The sequence below is a fragment of the Rhinatrema bivittatum genome, chromosome 9 (genome assembly GCF_901001135.1).
Source record: "Rhinatrema bivittatum chromosome 9, aRhiBiv1.1, whole genome shotgun sequence".
In the NCBI taxonomy this organism is placed as follows: domain Eukaryota; kingdom Metazoa; phylum Chordata; class Amphibia; order Gymnophiona; family Rhinatrematidae; genus Rhinatrema; species Rhinatrema bivittatum.
The window spans coordinates 58,041,878-58,057,159 of record NC_042623.1 but is presented as its reverse complement, the minus strand read 5'-3'; positions in this window follow the sequence as shown (position 1 = coordinate 58,057,159).

Here is a 15,282-nt window from a genome sequence, read left to right as displayed (position 1 = left end):
TGCTTCTATCCAGATGCCAGTACCATCACGATTCTCCGGAGATACAAGGCTCTGTCGGAGTTTCTTAAACCAATGCTATATCCGGTTTGACCTTCTCCCACTTCAGTTCCCAACTGACCGAATCAAGACCAGCTTTATTATTTCCCTCCTGGATGGGAAACCTTTGGCCTGGGCATCTAACCTTCTGGAACGTCAGGATCCTTGTTTGAACAATCTGGTGCACTTTGTTTCAGCATTTAGGCAAGTCTTTGATGAGGCCGCCCGGAAACCCACCGCGGCTTCTGAGCTACTACAACTACGGCAGGGCAACCGGCCCTTAGCTGACCATGCTATGGACTTTCAAACCCTTGCTGCAGAATTCAATTGGGGAAGTGACAGCCTGCATAGTATCTTCCTGGAAAGTCTCTCTTCGAGATTACAAGATGAATTGGCAGGTCGAGATCTTCCTGACGATCTAAATGAGCTGATCGAATTAGCAGGTCGAGTGGACCGCCGCTTACAGCGTCGATTTCGGGAAAGGAGAATACCCCATAGAGCCGACACCTCTGGAACCCTGTCCGTACACCGTGGGAATTCACCTCCAGCTTCTTCAAGGCCCCAAGATGTCGAACCCATGCAGGTGGGGCGAGGTCCTCTCTCCCAGGAGGAAAGAAAAAGACATCGGTCACTCGGTCTCTGCCTGTATTGTGGTGGTAAGGGCCACTTCCTTGCCCATTGCAGCCAGCGTCCGGGAAACGCTCGGACCTAGGGACGGTGGGGGAGCTAACCCTAGGTCATGCTGCTGCCGACTCCCCATGCTTTGTTCCAGTAACTCTGGTACTTCCGGACGGAGAGTTCGAGACCCAAGCCTTGATCGACTCAAGGGCCGGGGAGAGTTTCATCCTCCAGGAGCTTGTGCAGCAACTCCAGATTGGGGTACAACCCCAAGAACCTCCACTCCGGATATCCTCTATTCAGGGGAGAACTCTTCCAGGTACCATTACCACTCGTACCTCACCTCTCGTCTTACGTACAGGCGCCTTGCATCAGGAGGAAATCTCCTTCCTCATCTTAGAAAAGTATATGCATCCGATTATCTTGGGGTTACCCTGGCTCCGGAAACATTCCCCAGTCATTGCATGGGATTCGCTCCAGTTGGCCTCTTGGGGTCATGCCTGCTTTAATAACTGTTTGATGGATTTACCCTGTGCTCCACTGGCTCTAATGACTACCCCTCTGGCATTACCACTTCAGTACCGGGAATTCCATGATGTGTTTTCCAAGGAGAAAGCAGAAATTCTTCCAGAGCATCGTCCTTTCGACTGCATCATCAACCTCTTGCCTGGTGCCACTCCGCCGAGAGGCCGGGTTTACCCATTATCCCTTCCAGAGACTCAGGCCATGTCGGCCTACATCCAGGAGAACCTGGAGCGAGGATTTATTCGGCCATCCAAATCTCCGGCAGGGGCCGGCTTCTTCTTCGTAGCCAAGAAAGATGGGTCCCTTCGCCCCTGCATAGATTACCGCGGTCTTAACAGCATCACTCGGCGGGATCGTTACCCTCTGCCTCTGATTCCGGAACTCCTGGACCGGCTACAGGGGGCCAAGCTTTTTACTAAATTGGACCTGCGGGGAGCCTATAATCTGGTCAGGATTCGTCCCGGCGATGAATGGAAGACCGCCTTTAATATGAGGAACGGCCATTATGAATACCTGGTTATGCCTTTTGGTCTGTGTAATGCCCCGGTGGTCTTCCAAAACCTTATGAATGAGGTTCTTCAAGACCTGTTACACTCTTCTGTCATTGTCTACCTCGATGACGTCCTTATTTACTCCAAGGACCTAGAAATGCACCGCCAACACGTCCGACAGGTACTGCTTAAGCTTCGAGAGAACAAACTGTACGCTAAGTTAGAGAAATGTATGTTTGAACAAGAATCATTACCCTTTTTAGGGTATATTGTATCATCCACCGGTTTTCTAATGGACCCCGAGAAGGTTGCTGCAATCAAGAACTGGCCACAACCCCAGGGGGTGAAAGCCCTCCAACGATTCCTGGGGTTCACCAACTTTTACCGACAATTCATTCCGCACTACTCTCAGAAGGTGGCTCCTCTAACTGCGCTCACCAAGAAGGGGGTCGATGCCAAAAATTGGCCGACTACGGCCATACAAGCCTTTCATGACTTAAAAGAAGCATTCCTCCAGGACACCTGCCTGCACCATCCTGACCCCCAGCGTCAGTTCATTTTCGAAGTGGATGCTTCGGATACTGCTGTGGGGGCAGTCCTGAGCCAACTATCGACCAAGGGTAAGCTTCTGCCCTGTTCATTCTACTCTCGAAAATTTTCCCCAGCTGAAAGGAACTATGGCATTGGAGACAAGGAGTTACTGGCAATTAAGCTGGCTTTTGAGGAGTGGCGCCAGTGGCTGGAGGGAGCGCAGCATTCGGTCATCGTTTACACCGACCACAAAAATCTCGAGTACTTGTGTCGGGCTCAACGCCTCAATCCGCGTCAGGCAAGATGGGCTCTCTTTTTCAGTCGCTTTAACTTTTCCCTTCGATACCGACCAGCAGCAAAGAACATACGAGCGGATGCGCTCTCTCGGACATCGGAACCCGAAGATGCGCTTAATCCGCCTCAATACATCCTGGATCCCGCCAGGGTCTTGATAGCAGCTGCGGAAGTGGCTCCAGCGGGTAAGACGGTGGTTCCTACACAATCTCGAAGGAAGGTCTTAGCCTGGGCTCACGATTCCCTGACCGCCGGCCATCCAGGGATTAACCGGACTCTGGAACTCCTGACCGAATTTTACTGGTGGCCTCGTGTAAAGGAGGACATACAACAGTATGTCCAGTCATGTCCCAACTGTGCTCAACACAAGCCATTTCCTGGACACCCATGGGGACCTTTGCAGCCACTGCCCACTCCTACGGAACCGTGGACGCACCTCTCCACTGACTTTATTGTGGATTTGCCTGTTTCTGATGGAAAGACTGTAATCTGGGTGACGGTCGATCGCTTTTCTAAGATGGCTCACTTTGTGCCCCTCACCAAGCTACCCTTGGCGCTGGAACTGGCCAACCTCTTTACCCAGCATGTATTTCATTTCCATGGTTTACCATTGCATATCTCTTCCGACCGTGGGCCGCAGTTTACGGCTAAGTACTGGAGATCCTTGTGCAGGAAATTTGGGATACGCTTGGATCTTACTACAGCCTTCCACCCACAGGCCAATGGCCAGGTTGAGCGGACCAATCGGACATTGAAGGCTTTTCTTCGAGCATTTGTTGGGGACTTGCAGAATGATTGGGTCACCCTCCTACCTTGGGCCGAATTCTCATATAATCGTCATAAACATTCAGCTACCGGCCAGTCTCCATTTCAATTGGTTTATGGAAAGACCCCTAGGCCTCCTCTACCGTTGTCTCTTTCAGTCTCCTCTCCGGCAGCCCAGCTCACTGCCCAGCAGCTACACTCCTTGTGGACTTCCACCCAAGCGAAGCTCCAACTTGCCTCTGCTAAAGCGAAGAAATATGCCGACCGCCGAAGACGGCCAGCTCCGGTCTTCCTCCCAGGCAGTAAAGTTTGGTTAAGTACCAATAATCTTCACCTACGGCTTCCGTCCATGCGCTTAGCTCCCAAGTTTGTGGGTCCATTCACAGTTTTGGAACGGGTAGGGGCAGTATCCTACCGTCTACGTTTACCTTCCACGCTGAGGATACATAATTTATTTCACGTATCCTTGCTTAAACCGTTGGTGCTTTCCTCCTTCCATGACAGAACCCCAGTGCCTACCACCACCGAAGCTGAAGCAGACGGCATTTATACGGTAAAGGAGGTTTTGGATATCCGGTTTCATCGTCGCAGGTGGGAGTACCTACTCTCGTGGGAGGGGTACGGGCCTGAGGAGAATTCCTGGGAGCCATCCTCCAATATTCTGGACAGGAATCTCCTCCACCAGTTCCATCTCGACCACCCAAGTAAACCCCGGCCTCCTGGGAGGGGGCGTAGGAGAGGGGGTACTGTCGCGGTCCCGGGCCGTGTCCCAGTCCTCCACCTACCTCGGGGGTGGCCCGGGCCATTTCGGGTCTTCCCCGGGCCTGCAGGCCCTCCAGCATGTCTCTCCTTCCCCGGGAGAGACGTCGACGACTCAGCACGGCTGGCCCCGCCCCTGACGTGCACATGCGGAGAGGAGCCTTTCTTAAAGGGGCCAGCGTGGGAAAATCTGCTGAGCAGCTGGGGATGACGTCAGACGCCTTCAGCCTTAAGTATCTTGCTTCTAGGAGTCTCCAGTGCCTTGCAACAAGGTTCCTGGACTTGTCCTGTGTTTGCTGCATTCCTGGTTGTCTTCGTCCCGCCTCTGCCTGCTCCCCTTGCTGTGGATTCTTCTGGTATTGACCTCTGGACTGGCTTTGGATCGCTCTCTGGCGCTGACCCCCGGACTGGCTTTGGATCGCTCTCTGGCTCTGACCCCTGGACTGGCTTTGGATCGCTCACTGGCTCTGACCCTGGACTGGCTGTGGACCGCTCTCTGGATACCGACCCCTGGACTAGCTGCGGATCATCCTCGGACCCTGACTCCTGGACTGACTTCAGGATTTCCTACGACCTGCTGGAGGCGCCAGCCGTCCGGAACCACGACCTGCAGGAGGCGCCTGCATCCGGACCATCCGCATCATCAGGAAGTCGCCTAAGTCCCAGCGGCCGTGTCCCTACGGGCTCTTCCTGGGGGGACTTCGGCTTCCAGGGTGAATCTCCTAAAGTCCCAGTGGCTGGACTCCTAAGGGCTCCTCCCGGGGGAGTGCCGGTCTCCAGGGCGAAGACTCTTCTTCCTCTCCGGTCCAACACCGTCCATCCGTCCAGGGAGGGTCTTGTCCTTGGTCGCAAAGGACTTCACCGTAGACCAGAGCATCAGCCAGCACGAGCTCCCATACCGCCTCCTGGTTGGGACATTCGCTGTGGACTTCCACAGCATTCCATCTCCTGTCCCAACCAGCCCAAGGGTCCACGAACATAACAGCATCATTGAACGGGAGATTAGAAAATAGTCAATTCTTGAGTATGATGAATGTAGAGAAGAATACAAGGTAAAGTCTTTATCTATAGGATGGATCATACGCCAGGGATCTTTCAATCCGAAGGAATCCATAAGGCTGCATAAGGCTTTGCAAGATTTAGATATGATGGTCCTGATAGTTGACTGCTTCGCTAGAAATGGATCCAAAGGTTGATTAAAATCACCTCTGACAATGTAGTTTGAAGAATCTATATCCAGAAGCTGAGCAAATAGTTTGTGAAAAAGGTCTGGTTCATCCTCATTCAGGGCATATAGATTAAGAAAATTAAGAGGTTCATTGTTGATTATGTTCTGAGCTGACACCTACTGGCCATCCAAATCAGAAATGTGATGAATTATCTGTACCTCCAGATTTTTATTAAACAGAGTGGCCACTTCTCTTTTTTTGTGTATAGCAGGGCTGTAAAGAACTTTCCCCTACCCACAGATATTTCAATTTATGTGGTTCAGAGGAGGAAAGATGTGTCTCTTGAATAAAGGCCACATTGACATGGAGGGATTGTAAGTACGTAAGTACTTTCTTATGCTTAATAGGGTGTGAAAGACCATTTACATTCAGTGAGACCACTTTGATGGTACTAACAGATGATGCCATAGTAGATAATTAAAAAAATTAAATGATTTTAAGTGGCAGCAGCTCCTATCCTTTTCATAACAACAAAGGTTTGGTATTACAAAATCAGATCCTTGACACATAAACTTAAAAATAAAGGAGAAAATATGACAAAATATAAAAATTGTAAGGCTCAGAATAGTTAGCATACAGAACAAGGCCAATAGAGGCACCATATAACAAAATGAGCCTCAGGGCAGGCCAGAGGCCTAACAAAATCCCATAGCTCAACACACACAACACTGTATGATTAAAACCCATTTACATAGGACCTATTGGTTGTACTCACGGCCACATTATTATTGGAGATATCAAAAGAACATATGAAATCTCCAATTAAGAAAAGAAAATCTTCAAGCAATGACAGACTGGCAGGAATCATCTGCAAACGTCTCTGAAAAAGGTTTAGCTGAAACTAACATAGTGTTCAGGTAACCATGCTTTGTGCTTGCTGCAACGATGAACTAAACTCATCCAATTCCGCCGGAGTATGGAATAATTTGGTTTGATTGTGTTGCGACAGTTACGATTTGAGAGATCTTCAAAGTCCTCTTGTAATTTCTCTACTGAGCATGATATTTGGGGGAGAGAGGCGGTGGAGAGTAGCAACGAAGAAGTTTGTGATTCCAAGTCATCTAATCTCGATTGGAAAGCCATCAGCTGAGTCACAGATTATAAGTCTCCGTGGATGGCAGATGCTGCATCAATATTAAGTTGAATCATTTCTTTTAATTGTTTTACTTCTGTCAGCACTAAATCCGCCGATCCCATTGTTTTGGGTGGATCTTGCTTGACTCTTTTAGAGCCTGAGGAGGCAGCGAAGGCTGCTTCAATTTTGCCAACTTTAGGAGCAGACATTGTGGAAACTGTAATATTTAGCCAGCAACTGTCATGAAACAAATGGGTTTTAGAAAGCATTAGCTGAGAGATTTTACAGAGCCACAGGATTAGGTGGCCATCTTGGTCGCTGCTCAACAGCGTCCCAATATAAAAAAAAAACAAAACAAACTTGATAATAAAATTCAGGAAGGACTGTTGCAACCCTAGCTTTTTTGTGAAAAGGATAAACCAAACAAATAAGTCTACTGTTCCCTTCACTAAGCACATCTACCTAACCTGCATATGCTGTATTATTCAGTTTCTTAGATAAAGATATAAAGACAAAGGGCCTTATTTTCCAAGCCGCTCGCACGCGATAAGGGACCTTTCGCACGCGATACCAGGATGGGGGTGGAGTCGGGGCAGAGTCAGCCCCGGAAAAGGAGGAGTTGAGGCGTCACCGGGGCCGACTCTGCACCGACGCCGTGAACAGCAAAAAGGTAAGGCCCTTTTCACGTCCGTTTTCGCTCCTAATAGCTACACCTCCTATGGTGGCGCTATTGGGTGTGAAACCGGCAGCAATCGCACCGCAACGGTGCGATCGCTGCCGGCTAGCGCAGGCCCGCCCCCCCGATTCGGCCCCCCGCCCCTCATCTTCTAAAGTATCGCAGGCCTGAGATACTTTAGAAAATGAGGCCCTAAGTTTGTTCAGTACAAAATAAGCTTTAGAAAAAGGAGATATGGTATGTGGCTGAAATTTGATTCACACTGTAGTAACATTAGAAAATGCTTCTTTATGGTGAGAATACTGTTTGGAAGAGAAAGCCTCCCAGTAGACATGGTGGAGACAAATTTGTGCAGCTAATAAAAACAAGGGATAAGCACAGAGGAGTTAAGGGAAAGCAGCATAACAATATTGCAATATTTATTATTTATTTATTTATAACTTTTCTATACCGAAGTTAAAATAACAGAGTTAATTATCACTCTGGTTTACATTGCAACCATAAAAACAGTGACAAATTTGTCTTACATAGAACAGGGGGAAGATGGGATGACTAATGGGCCTAATATTCATTATCCGCCACATATTCACTTTCTATCCTTCTCTTTGCATGTTCTTTTTAAATTCTAAATAGAAAGCTTTTCTCTTTGTATAGGATCAATTTCATCTTATTTTCATTTATTATTCTGATTTTTATTTTGAAAATATAGTTGTTTCCTTGTATTTTTATTTTTATCTTAATTTGTTTATCATTTCTATGTATGTATTTTATTGAGTATACTACCGTCCACCTGGACAAAATGGTCAGACAGATGATGAAATGCTAAGAGAAATCAGGGAAGCAAACCAATTTGGCAGTGCCAGAATAATGGGAGATTTCAATTACCAAGAAACCACAATGAGCAAGTACTGCACCTTAAGCGATATCACAGAGTACAGATAGTGCAGAGAGATTTCAATTACCCCAATATTGACTGGGTAAATGTAACATCAGGACTTGCTAGAGACATAAAGTTCCTGGATGTAATAAATGATTGCTTCATGGAGCAATTGGTTCAGGAACCAACAAGAGAGGGAGCTATTTTAGATTTATGTTGAAACGATTTTATTAAATTTTTCTGAAAACAGAACAACAATACATTGTTGACTGGGCGCGGTTTGCTCTGCCACCGCCCCCAGCAATACAGACAACAATCAGAACAATATCAACCTACACATCCTGAATCCCACCCCCCCCACCCTCTAACCACCGTCGATCCAGTCCAAGAAAGTCCATCACAGGAGTCTTGACCAGCGCTTATCTAGTCCAGGTGCAGCAGGAAAAGTGAAGCAACAGGAAACTTCAGCAGGTCGAGTCAGCGTACATCAGTCATTAAGAACTCGGCTCCGCGCCCGGTGCGGGAGCGATTGTATATATGGTTCCCAAACGGCCAAGAACCGCTTACGCAGTTGTGGAGGTCCCTTAGACGAGAGAGATTCCATATACATCATATTAAACAAGAGATTTCGCCACACCCAAAAGGAGGGTGGATCCACCTCTCGCCATTGCCCCAGAACGACCTTCTTCCCCACCATGCTCGCCTTTTGTATAAAAAGGCGAGTACCCAAATCACGAAGGCGCAGCTCCGGGATAGCTCCAAACAGCAACCACCGGGGTTCTATTGGGATAGAAACCCCCAAAATACCTGCTATATATTTGGCAATACGAGACCAAAACCGCAACACCGCAGGACAAGACCAAAAAGCATGGGTCAGCGTTCCTGTGCAGCCCGGGCATCGAAGACAGCACGCTGAAATCGCAATATGCTGTTGAAATGCCCGCTGGGGTGAAATATACGCCCGGCCCAAAAATTTAAACAGCAGTTCACGATATGCACTGTTGTTCGTGATCTGGGAAATCCCCCGATAACAGGTTCGTAACACAGTGGCTGACATCCGGAACTCCCCATCTGCAGTCCAACGGGCGGCCATGATCTCAAAGAAATCCAAACTATCATGTTTAGTTAAACATTTATAATACATAGAAAGGGATGGGGCTTTAAGCTGGGACAGGTGCAGAAACTCCTCCACCCGCTGAAAGACCCGTAATTGTAGAAAAGCTGGCGGCATAGATTTAATGTAATGGTCTAATTGCATATAGGAAAAAACATCTTTACTCGCCATACCATATAATTCCCGGAATTCCGGCCAGGTAAATCGACGCCCTTCGGAATGATAAAGGTGCCCCAAGTAGGTGACCCCCATCTGATACCATCTCCTGAAAGCTCTTGATTGAATGCCCGGAGAAAAGTCGGGATTCCCCACAACAGATATTAAATAAGCACACATTCGGGGTAAATGTAATTTTTTAGTAAGTGTCTCCCACGTTTGTCGAAGGGGCGCAACCAAAACGGAGTTGGTGAACACATATGGTAAACTACGCCGCTCCAACTGCAATGCACAAGGGAGGGCAATAGGGTAAGTACTTGCCCTGTCCGCCTCCAATGACGTAAAAACCGTCTCATCTAGCAGCCAGTCCCGGAGAATACGGGCGTTACATGCCAGATTGTATAGCTGCAAGTCTGGGACCCCTAACCCCCCATCTCCCCAACGCCTCTTCAGCCACGATAAGGGCAGGCGAGCCCTACCTCCCTTCCAAAGAAAACGTCCTAGGGCTCTATCCAACGTTCTCCTATCCAAACGAGCAAGATGGACCGGTAGATTTTGCAAAACGTAGAGCCACTTGGGTAGAATCACCATTTTATATAGATTTACCCGGCCAATAAGGGACAAAGGCAACTGCCCCCAACGTTGCAATAGATCCAACGTCATCTGAATGAGCGGGGGGATATTATCCGAATAAACAGTGACTGGGTTCGCCGATATAGTAATACCCAAGTATCGAAGCGTAGGGGAAGCCCATTGCAAAGGAAACGAACCAGGCCAGGTCTCTCGTACCGACCCCGGGCCAGCAAGCGCCATGGACTTCCCCCAATTAATACGCAGTCCTGAAAATTCCCCAAAGTTTCCCATGACGTCTAATAAGAGGGAAAGCGAGGCCTGAGGGTCCGTTAAGTACACCAACAGATCATCGGCAAACGCCACACATTTAAAGATGGTATTGTGGAGCCGAACCCCACGGATCCCCCTCGTATTTTGAATGGTTAACAGGAGGGGCTCCAATTGCAGCACATATAACATAGGGGAAAGGGGACATCCCTGACGCGTTCCCCGCCTAATAGGGAAAGTATCCGAACATCCCCCATTAGCCAATATGGCAGCCTGAGGATCTGTATAGAGCATCTGCACCGCCCGGAGAAAGAACCCGTCAAATCCCATACGGCGGAGAACATAAAACAGGTATGGCCACTCCACCCGATCAAACGCCTTTTCCGCGTCGAAGCTGATTGTAATGGACGGGGTCTGCAAGTGATGTCCCAGTTCAAGGGCCGCAAGAATTTTCCGAACATTAGAAAGAATGTAGTGTTTTCGTACGAACCCCACCTGATGGTTCCCTACCAAATCGGGGAGGACGCCTGCCAGTCTATCTGCCAAAATCTTAGCCAACAACTTCTGATCATAGTTGATCAGGGAGATCGGCCGATACGACTCAACTCGCTGGGGATCCCTCCCTGGCTTTGCAATCATAGTGATATGGGCCTTGTTCATCTGCGGTGGGTATCCGCCTTTTGTAATTATATCCATAAAAAAAGCCTTCATAGGGCCACTAACTTTATCAATCACACAAAGATAAAATTCAGCCGTAAAGCCATCCGGTCCGGGGGCTTTCAAACGTTTGGAATGCAGGATACCTCCCCTAATTTCCATATCCGTGATAGGGGCATTAAGCATCTGCCTCTGCTCTTGAGTAAGCTCCGGAAGGGCTACAGCTTCACAGAACCTGGAGCATTTGTCCTCATTCCAGTCCCCTGCACTATATAACTGACTATAGTAATCCCGAAAAAGAGTTAAAATAGTCGGAGTACGGCTTTCAACCTGACCGGACGCATTCTTCAAACCCGCCACATATCGCGCCCCCTTAGAGGTTCTGATCAGATTAGACATCAGTTTTCCAGCCTTATTCCCATATCTGTATAATTGAAATTGATAGTACAAGATACTCCGTTTAGCCCGAGAATGTAAAACACTATTCAACTTACATTGCAAAGAGTAATAGTGTTCACGAAGGGGACCGGTATTATTACTCAAGAGTTGAGTTTTTACCCGGCGTAATTGATCGGTCAGTTGTAAGACCTGCGCATTGATAGATCGCCGCCTATGTGCCACATAGGATATAATATCCCCACGGAGGACGGCCTTGGCCGTGTACCAAAACAAAGATGGATCTTCCTCATGCGCTTTATTCAGGAGCATATAATCAGACCATTTGTCCAGGAGATAACTCTGAAATTTGGGATCACCTGCTGCTATTTTAGATTTAATTCTTAGTGGAACGCAAGATTTGGTGAGAGAAGTAACAGTGGTGGGGCCACTTGGCAACAGTGATCATAACATGATCAAATTTAAACTAATAACTGGAAGGGGGACAATAAGTAAATCTGCAGCTCTAACACTAAATTTTAAAACGGGAAACTTTGATAAAATGAGAAAAATAGTTAGAAAAAAAACTGAAAGGTGCAGCTGCAAAGGTTAAAAGTGTTCAACAGGCATGGACATTGTTTAAAAATACAATCCTAGAGGTGCAGTCCATATGTATTCCGCACATTAAGAAAGGTGGAAGGAAGGCAAAACGATTACCATCATGGTTAAAAGGTGAGGTGAAAGAGGCTATTTTAGCCAAAAAAAAAATCCTTCAAAAATTGGAAGAAGGATCCATCTGAAGAAAATAGGATAAAACATAAGCATTGTCAAGCTAAGTGTAAAACATTGATAAGACAGGCGAAGAGAGAATTTGAAATGAAATTGACCATAGAAGCAAAAACTCATAATAAAAACTTTTAAAAATATATCCAAAGCAAGAAACCTGTGAGGGAGTCGGTTGGACCATTAGATGACAGAGGGGTTAAAGGGGCTCTTAGGGAAGAAAAGGCCATTGCAGAAAGACTGAATGAATTCTTTGCCTCCGTGTTTACTAATGAGGATGTTGGGGAGATACCAGTTCCGGAGATGGTTTTCAGGGGTGATGAGTCAGACAAACTGAACGAAATCACTGTGAACCTGGAAGATGTAGTAGGCCAGATTGACAAACTAAAGAGTAGCAAATCACCTGGACCAGATGGTATACATCCTAGGGTTCTGAAGGAACTCAAAAATGAAATTTCTGATCTATCAGTTAAAATTTGTAACTTATCATTAAAATCATCCATTGTACCTGAAGACTGGAGGGTGGCCAATATAACCCCAATATTTAAAAAAGGCTCCAGGGGCGATCCGGGTAACTATAGACCAGTGAGCCTGACTTCAGTGCCTGGAAAAATAGAGGAAACTATTCTCAAGAACAAAATTGTAAAGCATATAGAAAGACATGATTTAATGGAACACAGTCAACACGGATTTACCCAAGGGAAGTCTTGCCTAACAAATCTGCTTCATTTTTTTGAAGGGGTTAATAAACATGTGGATAAAGGTGAACCGGTAGATGTAGTGTATTTGGATTTTCAGAAGGCATTTGACAAAGTCCCTCATGAGAGGCTTCTACGAAAACTAAAAAGTCATGGGATAGGAGGCGATGTCCTTTCGTGGATTACAAGCTGGTTAAAAGATAGAAAACAGAGAGTAGGATTAAATGGTTAATTTTCTCAGTGGAAAAGGGTAAACAGTTGAGTGCCTCAGGGATCTGTACTTGGACCGGTACTTTTCAATATATATATAAATGATCTGGAAAGGAATACAACGAGTGAGGTTATCAAATTTGCAGATAATACAAAATTATTCAGAGTAGTTAAATCACAAGCAGACTGTGCTACATTGCAGGAGGACCTTGCAAGACTTGAAGATTGGGCATCCAAATGGCAGATGAAATTTAATGTGCACAAGTGCAAGGTGTTGCATATAGGGAAAAATAAACCGTTGCTGTAGTTACACGATGTTAGGTTCCATATTAGGAGCTACCACCCAGGAAAAAGATCTAGGCATCATAGTGGATAATACTTTAAAATCGTCAGCTCAGTGTGCTGCTGCAGTCAAAAAAGCAAATAGAATGTTAGGAATTATTAGGAAGGGAATGGTTAATAGAACGGAAAATGTCATAATGCCCTTATATCGCTCCATGGTGAGACCACACCTTGAATACTGTGTACAATTCTGGTCGCCGCATCTCAAAAAAGATATAGTTGTGATGGAGAAGGTACAGAGAAGGGCAACCAAAATGATAAAGGGGATGGATCAGCTTCCCTATGAGGAAAGGCTGAAGAGGTTAGGGCTGTTCGGCTTGGAGAAGAGACGGCTGAGGGGGATATGATAGAGGTCTTTAAGATCATGAGAGGTCTTGAACGAGTAGATGTGACTCGGTTATTTTCACTTTCGAATAATAGAAGGACTAGGGGGCATTCCATGAAGTTAGCAAGTAGCACATTTAAGACTGATCGGAGAAAATTCTTTTTCACTCAACGCACAATAAAGCTCTGGAATTTGTTACCAGAGGATGTGGTTAGTGCAGTTAGTGTAGCTGGGTTCAAGAAAGGTTTGGATAAGTTCTTGGAGGAGAAGTCCATTAATGGCTATTAATCAATTTTACTTAGGGAATAGCCACTGCTATTAATTGCATCAGTAGCATGGGATCTTCTTAGTGTTTGGGTAATTGCCAGGTTCTTGTGGCCTGGTTTGGCCTCTGTTGGAAACAGGATGCTGGGCTTGATGGACCCTTGGTCTGACCCAGCATGGCAATTCCTTATGTTCTTATGTTCTTATGTAAACCACCCAGAACCTTGGAGGGTGTTGTATATAAGTACTTTTAAATAAATAAAATAAATAAATAAGTTACCATCATAATATTGCAAAGTGTATTTTTCTGAAGAAAAATTCTAAGTTGTAAACTCTATACTTTTTTTAGGTTCAGTAACTACTTCAGGAGCTACATCAGGTAAATGCATTTCTTTGTCATATTGTTTCTAAGCTCCATGAATTTCATAATGAAATAGAAAGTGCTTCAAGTTTCCAGGTGATTTTAATCTACGTTTTTACAATGAGGTGTACGTCTTCAAATATGCATGTTTGCTAATAACTTGAGAATGACTGGACCAATCTACTGTTCCCTGATGAAATTATTGGGGGGCATCCATTGACTGGAATTATTTTGCTTTTCAAATAGCAAACTGATACAACTTTCTTTGAAAAGAAACAATGAAATGGTTCACTGTAAACTGTGACTTACTGGGTCTCTGGCTGAAGTGTATAAGAGGATGGGCAGGGTGGGACGGAAGGCAGGCCTTTTTATATCTGATTAGGGTGAGGTAGAGAGAGAGAGAGAGACAGAGGAAAGCCTTTTCATGGCTCTTTAGAGTCAGGCAAAGAAGAAAGCAAGTTTTCCCATTGTTCTGCGTGGCTGGACTGGGAGAGAAACAGGCTTCCCCTTGTCTCCTCTGAATCACGTTGGAGAGACAGGCAGACCTTCCTGGAGATCCTCAGTGATGGCTAAGAAGGGAGTCTGCCCTTCCCCACCTCCTCAGGGCTGAAAAGGGAAGGAGGCAGGCCTTCCCACAGCTCCTTTGGACTGGGAAGGTAGGGGAGGCAGGCTATCCTGCAGGCTCCTTGGGGGCCACACAGTAAGGGGAGGAAGGCTTTCTGTGTCTCCTTGTGGCTGGATGATGAGGTAGGCACTGCTATCCTTGGTTCCTTGTACCTGAATGGGGAGGAAGGCAGGCCTTCCCGCAGATGCTTGTTGCCAGAGAGGCAGGAAGGCAGGTTTTATCGTGCTTCCTCGGGGGGGCTTGATGGGGTGGAAGGCAGACCCTGTTGTGGCTTCACAGGGCCAAGTGGGAGGGGAGGAATACAGAAAAGAACCACACTTAATTGGCTCCTAGTTTTATATACCAAGAGATATTTATCACTGAAACAGAAATGTTATGTTCCTGAATATAATGAACAGATACATAAAACCAACTGCAAGCTATCACTATTTGTTAACATTTTTTCACACACTGAATAATTTAACCCTTAGAACACTTGGGATGTTCTCTAACCTGGCTGAAGTACTAGTATTTCTACTAGTATTTTAATACAAATAATAACATGCCCTTTCTTTTTACAGGAACAACAAGCATTCCAGGTACTGCAACATCAGTAAAATTATATTCCATACTAACAGACTGCTTATAAACACTTCTGATTTCTTCATATTGTACTT